The sequence below is a fragment of the Meleagris gallopavo genome, chromosome 1, assembly GCF_905368555.1.
Source record: "Meleagris gallopavo chromosome 1, MGAL_WU_HG_1.1, whole genome shotgun sequence".
NCBI classification, from domain to species: Eukaryota; Metazoa; Chordata; class Aves; order Galliformes; family Phasianidae; genus Meleagris; species Meleagris gallopavo.
This window is the reverse complement of record NC_139404.1, coordinates 82,118,596-82,131,329: the sequence shown is the minus strand read 5'-3', so window position 1 is coordinate 82,131,329 and position 12,734 is coordinate 82,118,596. Positions and strand designations below refer to the sequence as shown.

The window sequence follows — 12,734 nt, the reverse complement described above, 5'->3', positions numbered from 1 at the left end:
GATTGCTGCATAGGGGCAGCTGTAGAGAAAGAAAACTGGTCATTTGTGTGTGTCATTTGTATGGTCTGTCACTGTAGCATCTCTGACTGGGAACTGGTACCTGAGCCTGGTTTGGTGAATGTGGTACATGAGCAGGTTCTCCAGAGTATCACATGTGGGCACAGCACCTTATTAATCAACTTTTACAGCCTTGTGATTTGCCATTAAGCTATACCATAACTGTTTTGCAACGCCATCTAGTGACATATACAGATGCCTCAAACCCCTCAAACTCTTGCTTTTCTTTTATTTTATTGTACTGAATTGATCATCTGTGATTTTTGCAAGAAAAAATAGATGTTTACGCTTATCAGCAGTGGCAATTAGACCAGAAGGAGCATTTGATGCATAGGATGTGAGCTGTTTTCTTATTCTAAATGAAAAATAAAAATGTCTGCTGAAGCAATAATTTGTCTCCAAGCAATGTTCAGATCAGCTTCAGGTCTCACTGAGAGTCCATGTGATGCACACATGCTCCTCTGCTTTTAATATTAATTAAAAACATCAACAACAAATTAGTTCAATTTATGTTTCATGCAAAATACCCCCAAAATTAACGTAACATATACGTTATATCTGTGCTCTTATTTTAGAGCAAAATTAAAATATCTCTCATTTAATCAGATGCTTATTAAAATGGAAGTCTTCCAGAGAAGTTACTGACAAGTTCACCATTTGATGAGCCCGCTGCATAGTAAGCTTCCAACTTTTGATAAATCCATGTGGAATGAGAGGGAAAAAGAGCAACTCAGAATCCAGAGAAGCCAATAACCTCCTTCTATAATCCTTAGCTGTCTAGAAAGGCACAAATCATTTTTTCCTCATACTTCTTAGCTTTAATATTTTGGAAAATGTTGAATTATTGCTGCATTTTCTTACTTTGGTACTCATACTTTTTTCTCTACTTAAAAAAAAAAAAGATTAATGAAAACCTTATGTTTGAAAAATGTACTAATTCTGGGGAATGGTAAAGCTCTTATTATCCTGTGGCAAGCTTGTAACCCTAATGACTGTTTTTACTGTAGCTCTCCTCTTGACATCCTTGGACAGGTCATAGCAAGAAGTTACTTTGCATCTGCTGTGTTCTCTTCATCCCTTCCCTTTCGAAGGATTCTGGCTGTTTCATGGTGCTGTTGTGTTTTTTGCATTGAACAGAAAGTTTTGGAACAATTCCCTAATCTGAAACAGATGTCTCTACCCTCATCTCCTTGCTAGCTGACTGCAGCCAAAGGATGGAGCCATGAAGGGATATGCTCTTCTCTCAGGAGCACCTGGCAGAGGCCATCTCACTTATACAGGGGAAAATGGTGCTTAAAAACTTGTCGCTCTGTATGTATGTGGGAGGAAAATGAGCACATTCAGACCAAGAGAATTCACTCTTACCTGTGCTTCGTGCTGGGTGCTCCTTGAACTAAAGTAGTAAGGGTGTGACACAGGGACAAGAAGGCCTCTTTGTATGAGAAACCCATTTCAGTACTAAACTCTCTGACCACAAACCCACTTCTGTAGAAAGCGTTCCCTTTCTGTTATTCCAGTAAGCAAGTGTAATAATATGCAATCTAGCAGGTCAGAAAGACATGTGACTAGGCATTGGTAAGTGTTTTTATTGGAATCAGTAGGACAATGCAGAATAATGCCATGGTGCCTTCATTTAGCACATTCACTAACCCATCTCGGGCCAGTGTTTATACGGGGATCTGTACAGACTTGTATAAATACAAACCTCAGCCCCTGTCGCGCCATTCACAAAGGGGCTGTTGTGGCAGTGCTGGTTTTTTTGTTTCACACATTGTGGCCTATCTTACAGGATAATGTTGTCTATTTCTATTATTTCCTATTTGAGATCCTAAACTGAAAGCTGACAATTAGCAATATCCAGGACTCTACTATCAGTGGCTTCAAGGCACTTTTGAACTACATGCCACATGACAGCCTTTGTGGTAGCCTCAGTTTGCAAATATGGAAACAAAAGCATAGGAAATTTCAGTGGTTTGATGCATCATTTGCTATTCGGAACAGACATCAGCAGTGTCATCTCCCCTTCCCTTTCTGTCTGTACAGGACACAAACTCAGAGCTATTGTTCTTGAACATGGATGTATCTTTTTTCAGCTCTTCTCATTAATAAACAGCAGACTATGCAGAGGCGGGAGGAACTGTATCAGTGAACATTTGGATGTTACTGAAATCTCGTGTGTTACCTTGGGAAGGTTTCTAAGCATATGGCACAAGTACTGTCATTTTAGTTGTAAAATGCATAGCCTATAAACAACCATAATATCCCATGAAAAGCAGCCAGTCTTACGACACTGTGTACTTTGAACCCTGGGATGTATGATTCATCTTTAAAAATGTATTTTTTTCTGTCGCTGCTACTAGTGGGCTTCTCACCACCTCATCTGTGTATTTCTGCCTTTTTTGTTCTTATCACAAAAGTTAGGATTTTCATTCTTGCCATTTTTCCATCCCATGGAATGCACAACCTTAGTTCTGAATTTGTCTGTTGAATATATGACAGAAAGCAATCCAGAAGTGTCCTACTCCCTCTTCCGAAACATAGAGTTATAGAATCACCAAGGTTGGAAAAGACCTCTAAGATCATCCAGTTTAACCATCCACCTATCACCAATATTTCCCACTAAGCCATGTCTCTCAGTACAACAATCTAAACGTTTCTTCAACACCTCCAGGGTCAGTGACATCACCACCACTCTACGCAGCCCATTCCAGCACCTGACCACTCTTTCAGAGAAAAAGCATGTTGCATGGAGAGCCATAACTGCAGCACTGGTGTTACGGAAGGATTTTAGAATTTAGCAAACTGGGCAGGCAGCTGTACGTGGAACAGCAAACCAAAAATACTGAAAATAAAATCTAAGATCATGATAGGAGAGAATGGGGAGAACGGAGGGCAGGCTTCAGAGATAGCTGGCAGCTTCTAGGCAACATGGGCTTACAGAGTGTTGCCTTGCTGACCAAAGCAGGAATACACTGGCCCGTGTTCTGGATATTTATGACAGGATGGAGGATAAAAATTACAACCTGCCACTAAACCTTCCTTTCTTCTTCCCACTGACTAAATCTAAATCTTCCTTCCTTTCATTTGAAACCATTCCTTCTTGTCGTGTCACTGTCAACCAGTGTAGAAGGTTGATTTCTCTCATGTTTATAAACTCCCTTTAAATATTGGAAGGCTGCAATGAGGTCTTCCCGCAGCCTTCTCTTTTTCAGGCTGAACAAGCCCAGTTCCTTCAGCCTGTTTTCATAGAAGGGGTGCTTCAGCCCTTAGATCATCTTTGTGGCCCTCTTCTAGACCCTCTCCAAAAGCTCCACGTTTCTTGTGTTGGGGGTCCCAGGCTTGGATGCAGTACTCCAGCTGGGGCCTCAGGAGGGCAGAGTAGAAGGGGACAATCACAGTCTTCTCCCTGCTGGCCACCTCTCTTCTGATGGAACCTGGGACACCATTGGCCTTCTGTGCCGTAAGCACACTTTGCTGGTTCATGCGAAGTTATTCATCAACCAGGACCCTTAAGTCCTTCTCAGCAGGGCTACTCAAATATTTCTTCTCTCAGTTTGTAAACATATCTGGGATTAGCTTGACACAAGTGCAAAACCTTGCACTTTGCTGTGTTGAAGCTCATTAGGTTCACAAGGGCTCACCATTTGAGTTTATCAAGGTCCCTCTGGATGGCTTCCCTTCCTTCTGCTGTATCAACAGCACTGCTCAGCTTGGTGTCATCAGCAAACTTGCTGGGGATGCACTCAGTGCTATGATGTATGTCACTGACAAAGATGTTAAAGAAAACCAGACCCAAGACTCCTTCAGGACACCGCTTGTTACACAGTTCTACTTGGAGATAGAGCCATTGACCACAACCTCATTGCTGTGACCTTCCAACCAATTCTTTATCCTCTGAATAGTCCATCCTTCAAATTCATTTCTTTCCAATTTAGAGATAAGGATGTGGTGGGAGACCAGATCAAAGGCCTTGCAGAAATCCAGGTAGATGACATCACTTGCCTTCCCTTTGCCCACCTATGCTATCACTTCATCATAGAAGGCCACTAGATTGGACAGGCACAACCTTCCCTGTGCTGACTGACTCAGATCACTCACTTATCACTCATGTGCCTTAACGTGTCTTCCAGAAGGAGCTGTTCTATGATCTTTCCAGGCACAGACATGAGGCTCACTGCCTGTAGTTCCCCAGGTCCTCCTCCCTCCCTTTCTTGTAAGTGGCAATGATGTTTCCCATTTCCCAGTCCCCAGGGACTTTCCCAAACATGGAGAGAGATTTGGCAACTACATCAGCCAGCTCCCTTAGGACCCTGGGATGCATGTCATCTGGCTACATGGTTTTGTACGCATTAAGTGTCATGAGTCTGTCTCAGACTTGCTCTGACCTTACAGTGAGATGGAGTTTGCTCCCCCAGTTCCCACAAAGAGGTTGAGGATCAGGGATGTGAAGTTCGGGGATGCGAGAATCTTGGCTGCTAGTGAAGACTGAGGCAAAGAACTCACTGAGGACCTCAGCCTTCCCCATATCTGTTGTAGCCAGTTCTCCTTTCCCATTTAGCAGAGGAGGTATGCTCTCTTTGGCCAGTTTCTTTTGTCTTGTGTACCTGTAGAATCCCTTCTTGTTTTTAACATCCCTCTCCAAATTCAGTTCCACCTGTGCCTTGACTTTCCTAATCCCATCTCTGCAAGTTTGGACAACATCCCTGTATTCTTCTCAGGTGATATGTCCTTGCTTCCATTGTCTGTACTTACTCTTCTCTCAGTTTGACCAGCAGGTCCTTTCTAAGCCATGATGATTTCCTCCCTCCCCTGCCTGCTTTCTTATTCCAATGGACAGAGAGCTCTTGCACTCTCAGAAGGGCATCCTCTTCATTTGGTTTTAAATGTTGCTCTCCATGCCCTATGAGTTTTAACTCTCAATGTGAATGTAAACAGCTTTTTTTTTTTTTCTTTCTTTTTTCATGGGAGTGGCAGTGTTTATGACTGGCTAGTAAGTTAATTTTCTTGCCCATTTCAGTTCCACCTCTGCAACAGTCATATCTTAAATCACCACCTGCAGCATGCACTGTTGCCTCTCTTCCAACGTATGTGAAATGGCAATGACATTCCCAAATATAAGAAACCCAGTGACTCAAAGTCAAGTGTTTCAGTCTCAGCTGTTGGCAAATTTGAAGTTCTGATGAGAAAAATGGAGAATTAGTATGTTGGAGGTCTACAAGGCTTTGTGACATCGGATGATTTGAGAGGAGAGAGAATTTTTTTTTTTTCTTCCCCAAAAGCGGAACTGCAAGAACTATATTATGTTAGAACATGCAGCTCTGGTGGCCACAGGTAGCTCTTCAGACAAAGATGCTCTAATTAAAGGCAGAAAGGTTTGAGGAACATGCGATTCCAGCTTATTTGAAAGACTGTGAGAGGCCCAAACTAATCCTAATAAAAGTCGCATAAAATATCAACATGAACAGAATTGTTCAGGGGAGGGAATAAAACCATAGCAGCTATTTGTGCACAGTTTGTGCACACATTCAAACTGATGGAGGCAGGACAGAGAGATTGACTGAGTATGGACTAATAAGTATACTGCTGAAAGCAGTGTAAGTAGAGAGAGTTAGACCCACTACTTAGAAAATTATAATAGGTTTGTGTGGACAAAATTCAGCCATTTTTTCCATTTTTTTGTCTCTGATAGAACAGGTGCAACAGAATGAAAGAAAAACAGCCTACTACTTAAACTAAGGAAGTTTGATTGCCTGGAGTCTAGGCTAGGAACTGAAGAAACTGTGAGGTCCTTACAAGCTTAGGAACCTAGGCTAAAGGTCAAATTACATGCCTGGAGCATTGGCTAGTGACAGATGTGGGAGAGGTGATGTGGACAGCAGTAGAGATTTTCCACATATACACTCTGCTGAGCATGGCTACCAGCCATCTTACTGCAGTCAACACAGTTGTCACACTTACTGCCACTGGCATCCCAGTCATTTTCCACACCCAGTCACAAACAGCGGGATCCCAAACACTCTCATAAAACTAAGATTAGAGAGAAATGGAACCTGGTATTGATGGTATTGATGATCCACAGCAACTCCATTTTGAATGGAGTTCAAACCCTGGAGGTTAGTGAGAGGGTCTGGGGAATGGGAGACTTCCCTTTAGTCAGGAAAGAGGACGTGTGTGAGCGCCTAGGCAGTACTAAGGTCCACAAGTCCATGGGACCTGATGGGGTGCATCCACGTGTGCTGAGGGAGCTGGCAGAGGTCATTGCCGAACCGCTCTCCATCATTTTTGAGAGGTCTTGGACAACAGGGGAGGTCCCTGAAGACTGGAGAATAGCCAGTGTCACTCTGGTCTTCAAAAAGGGCAAGAAGGAAGATCCGGGTAATTATAGGCCTGTCAGCCTCACCTCTGTCCCTAGAAAGGTGATGGAACAGCTTGTGCTGGATACCATCTCTAGACAATTGGGAGAAAAGGAGGTTATCAGGAGTAGTCAGCATGGGTTCACCAAGGGGAGGTTGTGCTCGACCAACCTGGTGGCCTTCTATGATGCTGTCACATGCTGGGTGGATGGGGGAAGAGCGGTAGATGTAATCTACCTTGATTTTAGAAAGGCATTTGATACTGTCTCCCACAACATCCTTACAACAAAGCTGAGGAAGTGTGGGATAGATGAGTGGACAGTGAGGTGGGTTGAGAACTGGCTGACTGGCAGAGCGCAGAGGGTCGTCGTTGGTGGTGCAGTCTGGCTGGAGACCTGTGACCAGTGGTGTCCCCCAGGGGTCTGTGCTGGGTCCGGTCTTGTTCAACATCTTCATCAGTGACCTTGATGAGGGGATAGTCGCCACCCTCAGCAAGTTTGCTGATGATACAAAGTTGGAAGGATTGGCTGACATGCCTGAAGGCTGTGCTGCCATTCAGCGAGACCTGGACAGGCTGGAGAGCTGGGCAGTAAGAAACCGGATGAGGTTCAACAAAAGCAAGTGTAGGGTCTTACACCTAGGGAGGAGTAATTGCATGCACCAATACAGGCTGGGGGATGAGCTGCTCGAGAGGAGCTCTGCAGAGAGGGACCTGGGCGTCCTGGTGGACGACAGGTTGGCCATGAGCCAGCAGTGTGCCCTGGTGGCCAAAAAGGCCAATGGCATTCTGGGGTGCATTAAAAAGAGCGTGTCCAGCAGGTCGAGGGAGGTGATCCTCCCCCTCTACTCTGCCCTGGTAAGGCCTATCTGGAGTACTGTGTCCAGTTCTGGGCTCCCCAGTACAAAAAAGACAGGGATCTCTTGGAAAGAGTCCAGAGGAGGGCCACAAAGATGGTGAAGGGCCTGGAGCATCTCCCCTGTGAAGAAAGGCTGAGTGAACTGGGTCTGTTCAGCCTTGAGAAAAGACGACTGAGAGGGGACCTGATCCAGGTTTATAAATATCTGAGGTGTGGCGGCCATAGTGGTGAGGCCAGTCTCTTTTCAGTGGTACGTGGAGACAGGACGAGGGGAAATGGACATAAGCTGCAGCACAGGAAGTTTCGCACGAATGTGCGTAAGAACTTCTTCACGGTGAGGGTGACGGAGCACTGGAACAGGCTGCCCAGGGAGGTTGTGGAGTCTCCTTCTCTGTAGATATTCAAGTCTCGCCTGGACGCCTACCTGTGCGACCTGGTGTAGGGAATCTGCTTTGGCAGGGGGGTTGGTCTCTATGATCTCTAGAGGTCCCTTCCAACCCCTACAATTCTGTGATTCTGTGATTCTGTGAATGATGTAGTTAAAAACAGACGCTGTTCTAGATAAGAAACTCCTAGGACAAGATGTTATTTAGAAATGATGTGCTTGAGTATTGCTCACCACTGACAGCAGGACAGTGCTGTGGAGATGACTAAAGCTCTATGACAGAATGCAGGAGAAGAGAAAACAATTGCCATGGGCCCTGTGAAGCACAGGAATACAGTATGAGGACATGTTACATGAGAGGTGATGGAAAATTGAGCTGAAGTCTTACAGATTTATAAAGGAATTGAAGAAGGAAATGGAAAGCTTTAAAGCCATAGCCCTACACCTCTTGAAACTGGCAGGTTTCAATAGCAGCTTACAAGTAGTTAAGGAAACTGAGGACCTGCTCTGACTCAACACTGAATCAATGGCATAATCCATTATTGATGTTGGAAGATATAGCTACTTGATTTGCCAGGAGCAAAAAAGTGAAACCCCTTGTGTTACTTTCACTGGGTTCAAATTTCCCTCATCAGACTATCTGCAGTCGCCAGAAAGCACAAATGCCTATAGCCATCAGCCACTACCAATGATCTTCCTATGACAATTGAACTGGGCATTGGATGGATTCCCAAGTATTTGTCAGATTTAATTTTTATAAAGAGCTTACATGAGGCAAAGAGGAAGGCTAGAAAAAGAAACAACAAATTATAATCTAAGAAGATTTAGTGGCTTCTCTTTGAAGGAACAGTTGGAAAGCTACTCCTCTTTGGAGAAACCATTAATATACATATTCACAGCCCAAATCTCCCAATTTGGGACTGTATTAATCAATACTTTGAGTGATGCAAGTGAGAATGAGCATGAAGAGAATATCTTCTCATCTGCTTTGCATGCTGTTCAGTTGACCTGGCTAGCTGAAATACATCATGCATACCTGGGAGTGTCTTCCATTTTACTTGTTCTTTTTCAGCGTAAGGGTAAGTTGTGGAGGAAATGGAACCATCTATTTAATTGTGGTGTCTGATAAAAAGATCCAGCCTTTCTCTTGGTTTACCACCTGGGTAAAATGTTTATATACATAAGATGCTGTATTTCTTTGTAAACTATTTCTGCAAGCCAAGCCAAGCTAATCTTCCAGCATCATGAATTTATATCCTTACAGTGGCTTCCTGCCAGCATCCTCTCTACTGAACTGTATTTACATTAGCACTGTAGAACATTACTTCACCAAAGCGTCTGAAGTGAAGCACTCACTCAATGCACACACTCAGTTCTTGTTCATTGCCAGCTAGTAAGATGTTAGCAGATTGCCTTTCCCAGTTGGGCCCTGCCGTTCTGCATATAATGAGAATTAAAGGCAGCGATCTTCTAGGGTTGCTCAAGCTTCAGTGTTGGTTTTAGTTGTTTGTAGCTGGTGTAAATGCAAAATATTAGACAATTTCCTTGGCTCAGATTGAAAGATGAATCCTTCTATTAGATTCACAGGCATTACTTAGATATCAGATCTTGCTGTCCTGGAGTCTGTATAGTGATAAGTAATCTGGAGAATGGTTTGTTGTTTTTCGGTCTTTTTTTTTCTGTAACTTTCAAAGTGCTTTACAAAGTGAAAGTATTTTCATTCATTCATTCATTTTGTGGAAGGCAAAATTGGTAGAAGAGAGGGGCAGATAACATTATTGAACTTGATATAAATCCTTATGTGAAGCTTCTTTGATTTGCAGAGTCAATAGTGCAGTCTCAGCGACTCTGTGACTGAACTATGACAATTTCAAAGAATCATTAAGGTTGGAAAAGACCTCTAAAATTTTCTAGTCCCACTGTCAACCCACCAACACCATGCCCACTAAACTATGTCCCTCAGTGCTACATCTACACAGTTCTTGAATATCTCCAAGGACAGTGACTCAACCAGCTCCATGGGCAGCCTGTTCCAATGCCTCACCACTCCATCTGAGGAGAAATTTTTCCTAATAACCAACCTGAACCTCCCTTGGTGCAACTTCAGGCCATTCCCTCTAGACCTATCGCTATTCACCTGGGAGAAGAGGCAGACCTGCACCTTGCCGCAGCCTCCTTTCAGGTGGTTGTAGAGAACAATAAGGTCTTCCAAGTCTCCTCTTCTCTAGACTAAACAATCCTGGTTTCCTCAGTCATTCCTCATAAGTCCTGTACTCCGGACCCTTCACCAGCTTCGTTGCCCTTCTTTGAACATGCTCCAGTGCCTCAATGTTCCACTGCACAGCTATCCAGCCACTCTGCCCCAAGCTTGTAGCACTGAATGAGGTTGTTCTGACCAAAGTGTAGAACCCAGCACTTGGTCTTGTTGAACCTTGTACAATTGGCCTCAGCCCATTGATCCAGCCTATCCAGATACCTCTATAGGGACTTTCTTCCCTCAGGCATAGAGAAGCGTTATCTGTAAACTTACTGAAGGTACACTCAATCCCCTCATCCAGATCATCAATAAAGATATTAAACAGGACAGGCCCCAGTACAGACCCTTGGGGAACACCACTCGTGACCGGTCACCAGCTGGATTTGATTCCATTCACCACCACTTTCTGGACCTGGCTATCCAGGCAGTTTTTTACTCAGAGCACACCTGTCTAAGCCACGAGCTGCCAGCTTCTCCAGGGGAATACAGTGGGAAACAGTGCCTGGAGAAATGAAAGACTGAAGAAGTCTGACTGTACTTTGTGTGCTCTGATGCACAGACTGTTACTTCTGGATAAGTACTTTAGAATGGAGTTAAAATTATACATTCTCTCTATGTTCTAAAATGGCCTGCTGAGCACACACTGTGTTCTCTTTATTTAAAGAGATGATTTGAAAAAGGATTTTTCATCCTTGAATTTCACTAAATACACTTAAATTATTCTCCTTGTCCCATGTCATGCTGTATTCTGAAAAAGCACTGGGACTTTGCTAGCTCACAAGAAGGAGAAAGCAAAAACATTTGGTCTCATCACCAAAAACGGATGAATGACAGCAGCTGATGAATGAAGTACATCCTTCCATTCAAATGTAAGAATGTAATAAATAATTCTCTCTGGAAATTTGAAAAACACTTTACTTTTAATGCTAAGAAATATGTGACAGCTAGTTTAAGGAGAATAATTGTGTAATAGCTTGGAAATCCGATTTCTCATACAGTGGTTCCAGTTCTTAATTACCTCAGTGCTAACATACAGACTGGGGTATTGAAAAACTTTTCTCACAATAATCAATTTCAGAGCTGTGTGAAGTTTCTTAAGGTCATTGCATACAAGGTTTGAAGGAGATTACCAAGAAAGATGGTAGTTTCATTATAATGTAGTCTTCTATTTTGATTTGTTTAGATTTTTATCTTCATTTTGAGGAAGTGGCAAACAGAGAATGAGGAAATATTTTCACATCTTTCTGGGAGACAAGCAAAAAACATGAGTTGGGGGATTGTAAAGACAGCAGTTACAGTAACCAGCACTCCATTGTTCCTTAAAGTGGGCAACAAAACAAAACAACTACCTGCCCCCAAGTTAAGTGAAATTAATTAATTTTTGTGGTTTTAAATTTGCCTTACAATGTTTGTGTCTTCATGGGAAGAAAACACTTTCACATTCCAAAACCACTGGACTAGGACAATAATGATCTTTCCTGGAGGTGAAGCCAGCCTCTCCCTCTTGGGTATATGAGCAGTTGCCACTCTTTCCTACTCAAACAGTTTTCAAATGCTGCAAGCCTGATGGAGGGTGAATTTGCCTCACTGAAGCAGGTCTTTGACTGTAAAGTGCAGGTGACACCAGTGGAGATGCATTTAAATTTGCCTGAGAACTTGACCTTATTTCTAATGATGAATATGTTTTCTTCTTCTGTCTTACAGGGTCATCGCTGGTCAGCAATGAGGGAACATTAAAGATTCTGGAAGTCAGAATTGGCTCTGTCAAAGAATGTGAGCACACTTCTGTTTATTTACTTCCCTCCTTCATTCCCTCCTTGCCTGTGGTGCAGATTAGAGGTAAAAGTCTCCAGAGAGTGGATTCCTCATTAAGATTCCCGATACCTCCTGGTATGTGGTGCCTGAGATTACCACATGAAGGGTATCCTGCTATTTTTGCCTCTGGTCCAGTCCCTTTGAAGGAACCCTGGAACACTTTACACTCATGCAGATTTATGAGTGCTGTGTACCCTGCCAAAGACTTTCTGACATACTCCTGTAAACTAATTATGGGAAACTCCCCCAGGCCCCTGTCGTTAAAAATACATTCTTAGCATTTCATGAACAAAGCTTAGTTTCCTCCTTCTGTTCCTATAGGATATGATCTATTTCCTGACAGATGTTTATCCTAAAACATCAAGTGATTGCTTCTGAGGAAAGTAAGTGAACAAAAGCATGCCATGCCACCTAGAATGAGTCACAGTGTGAATCCTGAACTCCGGGTGTCATCTGAATTTCTCTAGTGCCCAAGGATTTTGATTTTTAAGATTTTGATTTATTAAAGTTTGTCTCAATTGAAGACTGAGCACTTTAATTTCTGTAGCCAGTCATGAAGCCTTCCTTTTCAGTGCCTTCTTAGCATAGCTTTTGATCAAAATCCATTGCACACCTGCTGACTGTTTGGATACCTGAATGAAATAAGTTGATCCCTCCAAGGGCTTGCGCCTTGCTTCCTCTTAGGCACTACAACATGAGGTGCCAAGAAAGACAAACAGATATAGAATAAACAAGAATGGGTGTTGGCAGGGTAGAGTTCTGGCTCATGTAAGTAGAAAAACACAACATTTGTTGGCTGACAATTATGTGTGATCCTAGGGGCCCCTGGGAGAGGGGAAGGTGGTATGTGCATCAACTATGAATGCCTGAAACAGACTTGGAGGTTATGAACATAGGTGTAGATTCTCTCTACACATGCATCACAAAAAATGCCCTCGGAAACACTTATTCCCTAGCTAGACAAGGATCACAGGGCTAGGTGCAGTAGGGAGACTGAATTCAATTCATAA

The 12,734-nt window shown here is 43.2% G+C and overlaps 1 long non-coding RNA gene across 1 annotated transcript; it reads left to right on the top strand.

Moving 5' to 3' along the window:
- Positions 1-11,448: 11,448 nt before the first annotated feature.
- LOC146545465 (uncharacterized) lies at positions 11,449-12,248 on the top strand. The gene is made up of 3 exons (XR_014886870.1): positions 11,449-11,526; positions 11,614-11,682; positions 12,046-12,248. It is a non-coding gene; the product is annotated as an uncharacterized LOC146545465 (long non-coding RNA).
- The last annotated feature ends 486 nt before the right edge of the window (positions 12,249-12,734 follow it).